The sequence below is a fragment of the Brachyhypopomus gauderio genome, unplaced genomic scaffold (assembly GCF_052324685.1).
Source record: "Brachyhypopomus gauderio isolate BG-103 unplaced genomic scaffold, BGAUD_0.2 sc802, whole genome shotgun sequence".
Lineage (NCBI taxonomy): Eukaryota > Metazoa > Chordata > Actinopteri > Gymnotiformes > Hypopomidae > Brachyhypopomus > Brachyhypopomus gauderio.
The window spans coordinates 1-15,000 of record NW_027507622.1 but is presented as its reverse complement, the minus strand read 5'-3'; the positions used below and the strand labels follow the sequence as shown (position 1 = coordinate 15,000).

Here is a 15,000-nt window from a genome sequence, read left to right as displayed (position 1 = left end):
AGCCACAGCCTCGCAGGCTCCTCCCTTGTTACCGCGAACAAACGAGCTAGGCTCTTTGTTGGCGTGGCGGGACGCCTGAGCGTACACGGCTATAGCTCGGGTTTCTCTTCATTCACGCACAAATCTTTCGCCTTTTACTAAAGATTTCCGTGGAGGGGAACGTCAAAGAGTCAAAGTGATTTTTTGGAGCGCTCTGCCTCCGGGCGGGGCCGCAACAATCCGTATAACGAGAAAGTATAAACTTAGGGCGGGGTGGGAGTGGCTCGCTGGGTGTCTGGAAGAGGGGGGAAGGGCGGGTATGCCACGGAGGAGGCCTCCCTGCCTGCGAGGCCGGTGCCCGGTCCAGCGCCCATTTCAGGTTATCGCTTCTCGGCCTTTTGGCTAAGATCAGAAGGTCGGGACTGGGATCGACTCCGGAGCCTTCTTGACTGTAGCCTTGTGGCTTCAGCCGTTTGACTCTGGAGATATATTTTGCATGTGGTGAGGAACAAAGAAAAGGATTGTGGTTAGTAAGGTAAGTGTTGGTATTATTATTATTATTAATTTTTGATTGTTATATTAGGAGTTTTATTGTGGTTTAAATTGGTTTTAGTATTCCCTGGTTAACTGTTTTACTGGTATTTTAGTCTCCTTTAGAAAGGTTTAAGGGGTGTGGTGCCTCCCACCATGTCTGCTCCACGAGCAGGCATGAGGAGGCACCACAGTGTGAGGTTCCTGTTTGAAGAAGATGTAAATGGAAAGCTGTTTCACATGTCTAGGTTAGATTTCTCTAGAAATCTAATCCAGACAACCTTACAATTTCACCCAGAAGCTTTAAACTGCCTCATAACTTTGCCCCAAAACAAAGGGTTTGATGTCAGTTTTAGAAATGCAGTGTATTTGAATACTTTTTGGGAAAGGTTTAAGGAAGTACAAGGAAAGTTTGATATGTTTAAGGTTGAAAAATTAACAGATCATGCCAGAAAAACTGTGATTGTGAAGATGTTCAATGAGACAGTATGTTCAGAAGATATATGTGCATGGCTAAGACGGTTTTGTCAAGTTGTAGGTCCACCTGTGAAAGTCGTGGACGAAGATAATATTTGGAACTGTTCATGGAGAATACCCATTAAACAATGGGAGGACGAGACTGGGTACCTAGGGTTGAAACATCTGCCACAGGTAATTGTGTTGGGGGAAAATAGGGGGTACATACATTATCAAGGCATGCCTAAAGTGTGCCGTAAATGTGGGGGAATGGACCATTATGCCGAAGCTTGTACCCAAATTGTGTGCAGTAAGTGTAGAGAAATTGGACACACTTTTCAGGAATGCCCAAATGGTAGGTTGTGTAACCTTTGCGGGGGAAAAAACCATCTCTTTAGAGATTGTCCATATTCTTTCGCAAACAAACTCAAGGCAGCATGGGAAGGGGTGACAAAAATGGCCGAAAAGAAGCATGGTGAAGAACAAGAGAAGGGAGACGGAGAAGAAGGGGCGGAGCCAGAGGTTTTGGCGGGAAACGAGACACATCAGGGGGGCGGGGCAGGCAAGGGGGAAGAAGGGAGGGGCTCACGGGTGGAGCAACCGGAAGAGGTTGAAACAGGAGGGGAGGAACAAGGAGCAAAGGGGGTGGGAGGGGCTACAGGGAGTGAAGAAGGGCGGTCCTCCTTTGAGACAATGTCAGAGGTGAGTATACCAGGGTTAGAGAGCAGCTCTGAAGACTCTCTCCCAGGAGCACAAGCATCCAAGAGGCCTGCAGAATCCCCCTTGGTGGAACAATGGGGGAAAAAACAGTTAGATACCTCACTCCCAAGCGCACAAGTGGGGAAGAGACCGGCAGAGTCCCCCTTAATGATGGATGAAAAGAAACAGCGGGCTACAGCAGATAAGGATACCCCTCCTTCAGAGAGGTCTGACCCCTGCTGGCCGGGTGGTTCACCGAACGAGGTATCGTTTTTACACTTACCACCAAGAGGAAGAGCGTCGACTCCTGATCGATCAGGGACAGAAGATATCCCAGTTTTAGACTTCTTCCACCCTGGCAGGAGGAAAATGGAAATGGTTTTAGGAATGGATTTAGACTAGTTTTAAATGGATTTTATTGTGTTGAAAGGTTTCTAGTTCCAGTTGCTTTTAGGTCAACCAAGAATGTTGTGGTTTTACCTCCTTTTAAACGTGCTCATGTCTCTCACGATCGCCACCATTAATGTGAGGAGTGTGAGAGCACCTTTGAGAGCACAGAGCATTCTGACTTTTTTAGGAACAGTGACAGCCGATATCATTTTATTACAAGAATGTGCAATCCCCTTCCTGAGATCATACAGAGACTGGGAGCAGCACTGGGCTGCGGGTCCCTCTCTCTGGAGTGGGTCGCACTACAACAAGTCAGATGGTGTTGCTATTTTAATAAATAACCCTAGACTTGTGGTGAAGGACTGCACTGTGGTGAGTGATGGGCGGGCCATTTTAGCTAATTTGCATTTTTTAGGGAGGGATTTTAAAGTCTTAAATGTATATGGTTTTAATGAGAAAGAGGAAAGATATGGTTTGCTGGAGGATTTGCAGCCCCACATGCTGGGGAGGGATCCGATAGTAGTGGGTGGGGATTTTAATTGTGTTTTAAGTAAAAAAGATAGGAGAAATGTGGGAGAGAGTTTTAAACTAGACAAAACATCGGGAAGATTGGCAAATCTGATAACTGATTTTAATTTAGTGGACTGTTACAGGACCATGCATCCACGGGAGGAGGGCTTCACCTGGTCGAGTGGTGATGGTTCCCGGGCCTCCAGAATTGACTACATCTTCACACGTGACTGCCCACCATCAGATGCTAGATTGATCCCCATGTTTTTCTCAGACCACGCCTTACTGTCTTGCACCCTTTCTTTCCCCACAGATGTGACGATAGGGGGAGGGCTGTGGAAGCTGAACTGCTCCCTGCTGCAGGATGAAGGGGTGAGAGACGAATACAGGGAGCAGTACAGACTTTGGCAGTCCCTCCAAGACCTGTACGATTCACGTGCACAGTGGTGGGAGATGGTAAAGGGAAGGACCAAGACGTTTTTTAAAAGGGTGGGAACTTTTAAAAAGAAAAAACAGAAAAGGCGCATGATGGGGCTGCAAAGAAGGTTACAGAGGTATTTTAATCTGGTAAACCAAGGGTTTGATTTTAATGAGGAAATAAAACAGGTGAGAGAAGAAATGAGACTTTTAATGGAGGAGGTAAGCAAAAGACATATAATGACTTGTAAAGAACAGGAACTAGAAGAAGGGGAAAAATGCACAAGATATTTTTTCAAGAAAACAGTGGCGCGGGGAGGAGGGGTTACTAAATTACAAGATGGAGACAAGATAATGAATACAAATCATGGGATTATGGGGGCGGTGGAAAGGTTTTATGAAAACTTATATGGTGCAAAGAAAACACATAAAACAACAATGGAAGAAGTGACCAATTTATTGGAAAATAAAATTAAAGATGATGAACTTTTAACTACAGATTTTACAACAGAGGAACTACAAAATGTTTTAAAAGGTTTTAAAACAGGGAAGTCCCCGGGAGAGGATGGGCTCCCCGTGGAGTTTTACAAAACCTTTTGGGACATTTTAGTAGGGGACCTTTTATGTATTTTTACAGACTTCCAGACTTGTGACTTTTTACCTGACAGTTTTAGGTCAGGGATAGTGACTCTGCTGCACAAAAAAGGGGAAAAATCAGAGATCAGCAATTGGAGACCTATCACACTTTTAAACGTAGATTGTAAGCTTTTTAGCAGAATTTTAGCAAGACGAATGTCATTGGTTTTAGAAGACGTGATTCACCCAGATCAAGCTTGCGCAGTGCCGGGGCGGAGGATCACGGACAACTTGATCCTGATCCGTGACTCCATCTGTTATGTGAGAGACAGAAACATTCGGTTATTAGCATTAAATTTAGATTTCGAAAAAGCTTTTGATCGGGTCTCACACCAGTACCTGTTTCAGGTACTGCAAAAGATGGGGTTCCCGGGGAGGTTTATAGCATGGGTGGGCCTGTTGTACAACGACATCAATAGCAGAATTTTGGTAAATGGGCACCTCTCCAAGGCGATCACTATTCGCTCAGGAGTACGGCAGGGTTGTCCCTTATCCCCGCTCTTGTTCGTCACATGCATGGAACCACTGGCGCAAATCTTGAGAAGGGACCAATGGATCAATGGACTGACTCTACCAGGGGGACTGACGGTGAAATGTTCATTATACATGGATGACGTGACAGTTTTATGCACAGACATGGTGTCGGCCCAGAGGACCCTAGAGGTAACAGAATGGTTTGGGAGGGCCTCTGGAGCCAAACTGAACCGAAACAAGACTGAGGCACAGCTCTTTGGACCATGGACGAACGCACCAACTGTTTTAGGGGTAAATTTTAAAGAAACAAATATTAGGATTTTAGGGGTGAAATTTGACCGGGCAGGAGGAGGGAGTGGAAATTGGACAACAACCTTAGGGAAAGTTAGACAGAGACTTGGACTATGGGGACTACGACAGTTGACTTTGGAAGGGAAAATTTTAGTAATAAAAGCAGTGATTTTACCTTTGCTTTTATTACTGTGTTCTGTTTTTAGTCCTCCAAGGAGCTTTCTTTTAGGTTTGGATCGAGCGATCTTTTACTTCCTGTGGGGGTCCAAGTGGGAGCGCCTGAGGAGAGAAACAGTGAAGAAGAGGCCTGAAAACGGAGGGAAAGGGCTCCCAGACCCCCACCTGTTTTTAGGCAGCAAGTTTGTTGCAGGACATATAGCATACGCAACATCACCATCCAGGACCAAGACAGCCATTATGGCCCGGTTCTGGATGGGGTCTTATCTGCAAACAATGGGCATTTTAAAACCAGATTTGAGAACACCAGTATCTTTTAAACTGCCACACGAATACCTTTTTATTAAGAAATTTTTAAAAAAGTATGATCTGGAAAAATGTACAGTACAAGAACTCACTAATGCCAAAACTCTGGTCTCCCTTGTTCAGGACCGCGAGGAGGTGAGCAGAGTGGTGGGGATGACGACGGCAGAGGCTCGGAGAGTGTGGGCGAACGCGGCCCACCCGGCCCTCCGGAACAAACAGAAGGACCTTACCTGGATGGTGGCCCATGAAGTCCTCCCGGTCCGGGCGGTGATGCACTCCCGGGGCATGGGGGCAACGGCAGTGTGCCCACGGCCAGGCTGCGGCCAGCCTGAGACCGTGCGGCACGTCCTTTGGGAGTGCAGCGTGGCCAGGGACCTGTGGGCCGCGATCGGCCCCCTGGAATGCCCAAGCCTGCCAGCAGGGGAGGTCCACCCGCAAAGTTACCGGTTAGCGGTGAACGGGGTGGGCCAGGGTGTAGAAAAGTTACCATCCAAAGAATTCGAGGCACTCTGGCTCACCCTTACAAGCGTGACGGCCGCACTGTGGACCTCCCGCAACCTGCTGGTGGGGAAGCGCGTCACGGTGCCCCTCCACGCGATGACAAGGATGGTAACTACAACGCTGCAGGTGGCGCCGGGCGTCGCCATTTGGAGGAGGGGGCCGAGGTCACACGCAGGGAGGTCCCTGCCACCACTGACCGGGGCTCCCGCCGACGTTTCCTGAGGGGACACGGATGCCTGAAAGGAGACAGCGGGCACAGGGGAGGACTTCCTCTGGAGACGCACAGGAAGGGACCTCGACGGAGGGCGGGAGGAGCTGCGGATGCACGCACCTCGGCCTCCCGGCTGGGTTCATCTCTGCCTTCCTCTCTCCTTGTGGTCTTGGACGGGGGGGAGCAGGGTTTGCAATACATCTGAAAAGGACAATACACAAAGTAGTGAATTTGACATTGAAAAGGTTTTATGATATTAAACTGTTTTGGACTTTAAGGGCTTTTAAAATGCTTCTATAATAAAACCTTTTATGTACTATTTTAACAGATGCAAGGATGTGGCTTTTAAAAGAGAAAAGATTGTAAAAATGGTTTTAAAATGCATGACCATTGTGTCTTTTAACCATCTTTTTATCTAATGTGTATGCTGCTTCTTTAACATAAAAGTGACGTTGTATTTATTGATGTAAAGACTCAATAAACATTGTCAAAAAAAAAAAAAAAAAAAAAAAATCTGTTCTTATCAGTTTAATATCTGATACGTCCTCTATACGAGGACTTCATATTAAATGGATTTTTAGAACAGGGAGGCGAAACAGGGGCTTGCCCCGTTCGCCCCACGCATCGACCTGGTATTGCAGTACCTCCAGGAACGGTGCACCTTCCTAAGCTTGTGTGAAAAAAAGAGTTTGTTGCTGTTTGGTATAATCAGCCTGTTTTATTTTAATGAATGAATGAATGTATTTATTTATTTGGTGTGTGTGTGTGTGTGTGTGTGTGTGTGTGTGTGTGTGTGTGTGTGTGTGTATATATATATATATATATATATATATATATATATATATATATATATATGTATATATATTTATTGATTTGTCTGTCTGTCTGTCTGTCTGTCTGTCTGTCTGTCCATGTGAGGGAGCAGCCAAAATGAATAAATAAAACAAAGCAGCTCACTCCACTCCTTAAATAGGCAAGAATGAAGGGGTGAGTGGTCTCTGTCTGTCTGCCTGCAATTGTCAGCTGGTCACAAATGCAGTGAGAGCGGAGGCCACTCCCCTTTCGGCTGTTTGCAGTTTTCCCTCCGTTTTTGTTCTTTTTTTTTTTTTTTTTTTTTTTTTTTGAAATTGTTCCTGTTTTCTCTCTCTCTCTCTCTCTCTCTCTCTCTCTCTCTCTCTCTCTCTCATTGCCTGCCAGCCCTGTTGTTTGCAACAAGCAAGCCACAGCCTCGCAGGCTCCTCCCTTGTTACCGCGAACAAACGAGCTAGGCTCTTTGTTGGCGTGGCGGGACGCCTGAGCGTACACGGCTATAGCTCGGGTTTCTCTTCATTCACGCACAAATCTTTCGCCTTTTACTAAAGATTTCCGTGGAGGGGAACGTCAAAGAGTCAAAGTGATTTTTTGGAGCGCTCTGCCTCCGGGCGGGGCCGCAACAATCCGTATAACGAGAAAGTATAAACTTAGGGCGGGGTGGGAGTGGCTCGCTGGGTGTCTGGAAGAGGGGGGAAGGGCGGGTATGCCACGGAGGAGGCCTCCCTGCCTGCGAGGCCGGTGCCCGGTCCAGCGCCCATTTCAGGTTATCGCTTCTCGGCCTTTTGGCTAAGATCAAGTGGCGGAGAAGGGATCGACTCTCTGGCGTACACGAGGCTAGTCATTGTGACTCGACTCAATAAACCAGAGAGGGAAATTTATGTGGGCTTCGGCCTGTTTTCTTTGTGTCTAAAGTAAAGAGTGTGGTTTGTGTGTGTGAGTGATTTTGTGGGTTTTGAGTGAGTGAATTTCAACAAGTGTCTTTTTCAGGTTTTACAGATATTGGGATTGAGAGTCCACAACGTCAAAGGTAAGTGGCCTTTTTACCTAGTCTTTTATCTAGTTTTACACAGCTTTTTTTAGGTATTAGCAAGTCTTCTTAATAGTTCTTTAGTTTTAGCTGGTGGTGCCTCCACCATGTCGGCCGCTCGGGTCGGCGTGAGGAGGCACCACAGCGTGCGCTTCCGCTATGTAAGCCCTGATGAACGGTTGGGAGATATATCTAGATTAGATTTCTCAAGGAAACTAATACAGCAAGGCCTGGGGTTTAAAGCCACAGATTTGAATTGTATTTTGGCGCTGCCCGGCAATAAGGGTTATGATGTGAGTTTTAGGACAGAAGCAGGACTGCAAGAATTTTGGCAAAAGTATGAAAAGCAGAAATACCAGGATCCCCTGTTTTCTATGTTTATAGTAGAGAAGTTGACCGATAATTCACAGAAATTGGTTTTTGTCAGGATGTTTAATGAGACAGTTACAGGAGAGGACATATGTACATGGCTTGGTAGACATTGCATGGTTAAAGGCCCACCTATTAAGGTAATAGATGAGGATGGAATATGGACTTGTTCTTGGAAAGTGTCAGTACAACTACGGTTAGAACCAACAGGATATTTGGGTTTCCAGCATATACCATCTATGATAATGTTGGGGGAAAACAGGGGCTATATCTTTTACCAGGGTATGCCCAAGCTGTGCAGAAAGTGTGGACAGTTTGGGCATCTGGCAGAAGCGTGTCATGTAACTGTTTGTAGAAAATGTAGGGAAGTGGGTCATGAATTTGAAAATTGTCCGAACGGGAGAAAATGTAACCTGTGTGGGGAAGATGACCATCTTTTTAGGGAATGCCCACAGTCCTTCGCAAACAGAGTAAAAGGACAAGTGATGGAGGTACAAACACAGAAGACAAAAATGGCCGACACGCAGCATGGTGAGCAGGGTGAACAGGTAAGAGAGAAGGACGGAGAAGAAGGGGCGGGGCCAAAAGAAACGGCGGGAAAACGAAAGAGGGTGGTTAGAAGTACTAGGGAGAAAGGGGGAAGGGTGAGGGAAGGGGGTGGAGCACAGGTGGAAGCACCGCCCCCGACACAGCAAGAGCTAGACACCATAAATGAGGAAGGTGTAGTACGATTAGAGGGTGGGGTGGATGTGGAAATTGAGAATAGAGGGGAGGGAGAGGAGAGCAGTAATGGTGAACTGGCAATGATGCCAGACTTGGAGGTGAGTGGTGAAACATCCACGTCCATGTCGGCTTGCCATGTAGCCAAAAAACTAGCTGCACCCTCAGAACCAGAGGACGCACAGAGAGTCTGGCAGGGAGCGATGAGCTCCTCACCTGATGACCTGCAGCGCCGGTGGCCACAAACCTCCCCAAATGAGGTCTCCTTTGCCCATATCCAGCTTAAGGCATCCACGCCTAGGCCTGGGCAGGGGACAGAATCAGAAGGAATGAGTGATGACTCCTTAAGCGAAGAGAGGGTGAGTGCGCAACCACCAGACAAGCCCCCACCATATGTTATGAGGCGGATAAAAGAGGAGAGGGTGTCCCAAGAATTAGTGTGGATCCCTCCCTCATCATGATGGGAAGACAAACCATAGAAAAGAAATATTATGTAATGTATACTATATGTTATATATTATATGCACAAATTTATAGGATACATGAATATATCACTTATCATGGTTTTAACATGTATTTATTGGTTTATAGTGAGGTGTTGCAACTATGTTTGTTTGTTCTTTTTGTTGTTGTCAGCTGTATTTTATTCCCTGCCCATGTCTGTTAGAATCTCCACTTTGAATGTGAGAAGTGTGAGAACACAGACAAGAGCACAGAATGTACTTACCTTTTTAGAAAACACGTCAGCAGACGTGGTTCTGTTGCAGGAGTGTGCACTGCCTTTCTGCGCCTCCTATAGGGAGTGGGAGAGAAGATGGACAGTGGGCCCCTCAGTGTGGAGTGGCTCACATTACAACAAAACGGATGGAGTGGCGGTGCTGGTAAAAAGTCCTAAGATCCAGGTGGAGGGTTACACAGTGGTGAGAAATGGGCGGGCCCTTTTAGTACATTTGACTTTTTTAGGGAGGAGTTTTAACGTGTTGAATGTATATGGTTTTAATGAAAAACACGATAGATATGATTTATTGGAAGAACTGCAGCCCCACATGCTTGGGAGGGAGCCTTTGGTGGTTGGGGGGGATTTTAATTGTGTTTTAACAAAAACAGATAGGAAAAATGCTGGGGAAGATAAACGATTAGACAAGACATCCAAGAAATTAAAGGAAATGATACAGGATTTTAAATTAGATGACTGTTTTAGGAAAATGCATCCAAGGGAGGCAGGCTTCACTTGGTTCAGTAGTGATAGGACCAGAGCCTCCCGGATAGATTTTATGTTTACGAGAGATTGCCCGCCCACGGATGCGACATTGACCCCTGTTTATTTTTCAGATCACGTTATGCTTTCATGCACTCTGTCTCTCCCCACTGGTGTGACGTTAGGGGGAGGGACCTGGAAGCTGAACTGCTCCCTATTGGAGGATGAGGAGATTGTGCGAGACTACAGGGAGCAGTTCAGCTTATGGCAGACCCTCCAAGACTTCTACGATACACAGACACAGTGGTGGTTTATGGTGAAGGGACGGACCAAGACGTTTTTCCAGCAAAAAGGTAAGGAAAAGAAAAGAAAATTTAAACAGTGCATGATGGGGCTGCAGCGTCGTTTGGAAAGGTATTTTAACCTTGCAAATCATGGTTATGACTTTTATGAAGAAATAGAAGAGGTTAAAAGGTTGATGGGAAATCTGGCAAAAAAACAGAGTGAAGGTATAATACAACGGGCAAGGGCGGAAGAATTAGAACATGGGGAAAAATGTACACGTTTTTTCTTTAAAAAAATCATGGAAGGTAAGACAGCATTGACAGAATTAAAGGACAGAGAGGGAGAGAAAGTGAAGGGGATGGGGGACATAATGTCGGCAGTGGAAGCATATTATGAGGACTTATATACAGAAGACCAAGTAGATGAAGGGGTAATGATGGAGGTTTTGGAATATATGGACACTACGGTGGGAAAAATAGATGACTTAAAACGAGATATCACGGTGGATGAGCTGGGTCAGAGTCTTAAAAGTTTTAAAACAGGAAAAACACCAGGAGCAGATGGGTTGCCCATTGAGTTTTATAGAACTTTCTGGGACATTTTAGAAGGGGAGGTTTTAGCAGTTTTTAAAGAATTAGATAGGCTAGAGAAAACACCACAGGAATTCAATGAAGGGGTGGTAACATTGTTATTTAAGAAAGGGGATAAAACTGATTTGAAGAATTGGAGACCCATAACGCTTTTAAACGTGGATTTTAAGTTATTCAGCAAAATTTTAGCGACACGAATGTCAAAGGTTTTAAATGAAGTAATACATGTGGATCAAGCTTGCGCCATACGAGGAAGGAAGATAGCGGACAGCCTCATACTGATTAGAGATACCATCTGTTATGCGAGGGACAGAAACATGCGGTTGGTAGTTCTAAACTTAGATTTTGAAAAAGCCTTCGATCGGGTCTCGCACCAGTACCTATTTAAAGTACTGCAAAAGGTGGGCCTACCGGGGAGGTTTGTTAAGTGGGTGGAACTACTGTATAAAGACATTACAAGTAGGATAATTGTAAATGGGAAACTCTCAAAAGCGATAGAGGTACGTCGCGGTGTCCGTCAGGGCTGTCCGCTATCCCCCTTGCTTTATGTGGTATGCATCGAGCCGCTAGCGCAGATTTTAAGAAAAGACAAATGGATAAAGGGAATACAAATACCGGGGAGTGGAGGGCTGGAAGCGCGGTGTGTCCTGTATATGGACGATGTGAACGTGCTGTGCACAGACACAGGATCAGTAGAAAGAGTATTTGCATTGACAGAATGGTTTGGAAGAGCAGCAGGCGCAAAATTAAACAGAGATAAATCGACGGCACAAATGTTCGGCCCTTGGGGAGGAGAACGTTTGGCGGGGTTGGAGGTGGAGGTAAAGCGAACGAATATAAAAATTCTGGGAGTGGCTTTCGATGAGGAGGGAGGTGGAACAGGAAATTGGGCAGGGATTTTAAATAAGGTGAGACAGAGGTTGGGATATTGGACGCTAAGGCAGCTGACTTGGGAGGGGAAGATACTGGTGATCAAGGCTGTGATTTTACCGTTGTTTTTATTGATTGTCAATGTGTTTATGCCACCAAGAGCTGTGTTGCTGAGTGTGGATCGAGCCATTTTCTACTTCCTGTGGGGGTCGAAGTGGGAACGCCTGAGGAGGGACGTGACAAAAAAGAAACCCGCACACGGAGGAAAAGGCGTTCCTGATTTCTATTTGTTTTTAGGCAGCATTTTTGTAGCCACCCTTTTTAAATACGGGCTGGGTATAGACGGAGGGAAAACGGGGGCATGGGTAAGGTACCATATGGGGTCTTATTTTAGAAAACTGAAATTTTTAAAGACCGACCTGAGAATACCAGTGAGTTTTAATCTGCCCAAGATGTATGATGGTGTTCCTCGTTTTATGAAACATTTTAAATTGGAAAAGGAGACACTGCCTGTATTGTTTAATCATAAAACGATTCGGAATTGTGTGCAGGACCAGGAGCCGGTAGTCCGGGTGCGGGGACTCGGAGAGGCCGAGTCCAGGGAGGTCTGGAGAAACGCTGCTCATCCTGCTCTAATGAACAGACACAAAGACCTGTCATGGCTGGCCGCTCATGAGGTCCTCCCGGCGAGGGCCGTGATGCACTCCCGGGGCATGGCCAGGAACCCTATCTGCCCACGGCCCGGGTGTGGCGCGCCCGAGACCGTGAGGCATGTGCTCTGGGAGTGCAAGGCGGCCCAAGATCTGTGGTCAGTAACCGGCGCCCTGTGGTGCCCGAGCCTACCAGCAGGTGCACCCACCACACTGGGGTACCGGGAAGCGGTAAACGGGGTGGGCTGGGGCCGACACGTGACACCAGCCGTGTTTGAGATGCTCTGGCCCACCCTTAACAGTGTAAAAGACGCCATCTGGGTTGCAAGGAACCTGCTGGTGGGGAAGCGGCTGGAGCTGCCAATCCGGGGTCAGAAAAAGCTGGTTGAGGCCCGTCAGCGAGACTATGCAGCCCGCCGATATTCGGAGGAGGGCGCCGGGGCCAGTGGTTAGGGAGGATTGCGGGCCGCCACGGCCCTCGCTGCTCGCCGAAGCACCTCAGCCAACCTTGAGGAGCAGCGTGCCATGGTTCCAGAGGGCCTCCGCTGAGCGGCTGGGGGACAGGTTCGTGTCTGGGGATGGGATTGGGCAGCAGCTCAGACGACGCCCCGGCCCGGCTGCTGGGGACCTGTGCACCTATTATTGGAGGAGTAGATGTAGCTGGACAGGCAGTGCATTGAGTACAATTTTATGTGTTTTATGGAATATGTGGGGGACAGCGAAGGGGCGGGTAGGGTGGCAGTTTTTCTTTAAAATACCAATACCCTCGCTGTATTTACATGTTTTCAAGCAGAGACCAAATCTGGAAAATGTAGTGTTTTTAATGTGTCTTTTAAAGAAACGCAAGGAGACAAAAACAAAGTGGTTCGAACATGTTTTATTGGTATTTTATGAATGCTATTATAAAGATTGGTTGAATGTTTTAAATGTGAAAAGATGACTATGGAATGCTTGTGTTTTACTTTCATTTTCCACAAATGGTTTTATTCCTTATATTTATTGTACTGTTTTAAAAAAAAAAAAAAAAAAAAAATACAATGTGAAATGCTATGTGACTGTTGATAAAATGTCTGTCCTCATTCGGAACAAACGATGGAAAGTATGGACACAAACACCATTTGAAATGTACATTTTATTGTAATTGTGACAATAACCAATAAAAAAAAAAAAAAAAAAAAAAAAAAAAATCTGTTCTTATCAGTTTAATATCTGATACGTCCTCTATACGAGGACTTCATATTAAATGGATTTTTAGAACAGGGAGGCGAAACAGGGGCTTGCCCCGTTCGCCCCACGCATCGACCTGGTATTGCAGTACCTCCAGGAACGGTGCACCTTCCTAAGCTTGTGTGAAAAAAAGAGTTTGTTGCTGTTTGGTATAATCAGCCTGTTTTATTTTAATGAATGAATGAATGTATTTATTTATTTGGTGTGTGTGTGTGTGTGTGTGTGTGTGTGTGTGTGTGTGTGTGTGTGTGTGTATATATATATATATATATATATATATATATATATATATATATATATATGTATATATATTTATTGATTTGTCTGTCTGTCTGTCTGTCTGTCTGTCTGTCTGTCCATGTGAGGGAGCAGCCAAAATGAATAAATAAAACAAAGCAGCTCACTCCACTCCTTAAATAGGCAAGAATGAAGGGGTGAGTGGTCTCTGTCTGTCTGCCTGCAATTGTCAGCTGGTCACAAATGCAGTGAGAGCGGAGGCCACTCCCCTTTCGGCTGTTTGCAGTTTTCCCTCCGTTTTTGTTCTTTTTTTTTTTTTTTTTTTTTTTTTTTTGAAATTGTTCCTGTTTTCTCTCTCTCTCTCTCTCTCTCTCTCTCTCTCTCTCTCTCTCATTGCCTGCCAGCCCTGTTGTTTGCAACAAGCAAGCCACAGCCTCGCAGGCTCCTCCCTTGTTACCGCGAACAAACGAGCTAGGCTCTTTGTTGGCGTGGCGGGACGCCTGAGCGTACACGGCTATAGCTCGGGTTTCTCTTCATTCACGCACAAATCTTTCGCCTTTTACTAAAGATTTCCGTGGAGGGGAACGTCAAAGAGTCAAAGTGATTTTTTGGAGCGCTCTGCCTCCGGGCGGGGCCGCAACAATCCGTATAACGAGAAAGTATAAACTTAGGGCGGGGTGGGAGTGGCTCGCTGGGTGTCTGGAAGAGGGGGGAAGGGCGGGTATGCCACGGAGGAGGCCTCCCTGCCTGCGAGGCCGGTGCCCGGTCCAGCGCCCATTTCAGGTTATCGCTTCTCGGCCTTTTGGCTAAGATCAAGTGTAGTATCTGTTCTTATCAGTTTAATATCTGATACGTCCTCTATACGAGGACTTCATATTAAATGGATTTTTAGAACAGGGAGGCGAAACAGGGGCTTGCCCCGTTCGCCCCACGCATCGACCTGGTATTGCAGTACCTCCAGGAACGGTGCACCTTCCTAAGCTTGTGTGAAAAAAAGAGTTTGTTGCTGTTTGGTATAATCAGCCTGTTTTATTTTAATGAATGAATGAATGTATTTATTTATTTGGTGTGTGTGTGTGTGTGTGTGTGTGTGTGTGTGTGTGTGTGTGTGTGTGTGTGTGTGTGTGTATATATATATATATATATATATATATATATATATATATATATATATATATATATGTATATATATTTATTGATTTGTCTGTCTGTCTGTCTGTCTGTCTGTCTGTCTGTCCATGTGAGGGAGCAGCCAAAATGAATAAATAAAACAAAGCAGCTCACTCCACTCCTTAAATAGGCAAGAATGAAGGGGTGAGTGGTCTCTGTCTGTCTGCCTGCAATTGTCAGCTGGTCACAAATGCAGTGAGAGCGGAGGCCACTCCCCTTTCGGCTGTTTGCAGTTTTCCCTCCGTTTTTGTTCTTTTTTTTTTTTT

At 46.0% G+C, this 15,000-nt stretch overlaps 5 non-coding genes and 1 pseudogene across 5 annotated transcripts; all 6 read left to right on the top strand.

Annotated features, from left to right (window-relative positions):
- The first annotated feature begins 92 nt into the window (after window positions 1–92).
- On the top strand, window positions 93–211 carry LOC143508134 (U5 spliceosomal RNA). The gene has a single exon (XR_013129194.1). It is a non-coding gene; the product is annotated as a U5 spliceosomal RNA (small nuclear RNA).
- Window positions 212–6,057: 5,846 nt separating this feature from the next.
- Window positions 6,058–6,244, top strand: LOC143508130 (U2 spliceosomal RNA). Its single transcript, XR_013129191.1, has one exon. It is a non-coding gene; the product is annotated as a U2 spliceosomal RNA (small nuclear RNA).
- A 644-nt stretch (window positions 6,245–6,888) lies between these two features.
- On the top strand, window positions 6,889–7,007 carry LOC143508133 (U5 spliceosomal RNA). Its single transcript, XR_013129193.1, has one exon. It is a non-coding gene; the product is annotated as a U5 spliceosomal RNA (small nuclear RNA).
- Window positions 7,008–13,225: 6,218 nt separating this feature from the next.
- Window positions 13,226–13,440, top strand: LOC143508129 (U2 spliceosomal RNA; annotated as a pseudogene).
- A 641-nt stretch (window positions 13,441–14,081) lies between these two features.
- LOC143508132 (U5 spliceosomal RNA) lies at window positions 14,082–14,200 on the top strand. The gene has a single exon (XR_013129192.1). It is a non-coding gene; the product is annotated as a U5 spliceosomal RNA (small nuclear RNA).
- Window positions 14,201–14,350: 150 nt separating this feature from the next.
- On the top strand, window positions 14,351–14,541 carry LOC143508128 (U2 spliceosomal RNA). The gene has a single exon (XR_013129190.1). It is a non-coding gene; the product is annotated as a U2 spliceosomal RNA (small nuclear RNA).
- The last annotated feature ends 459 nt before the right edge of the window (window positions 14,542–15,000 follow it).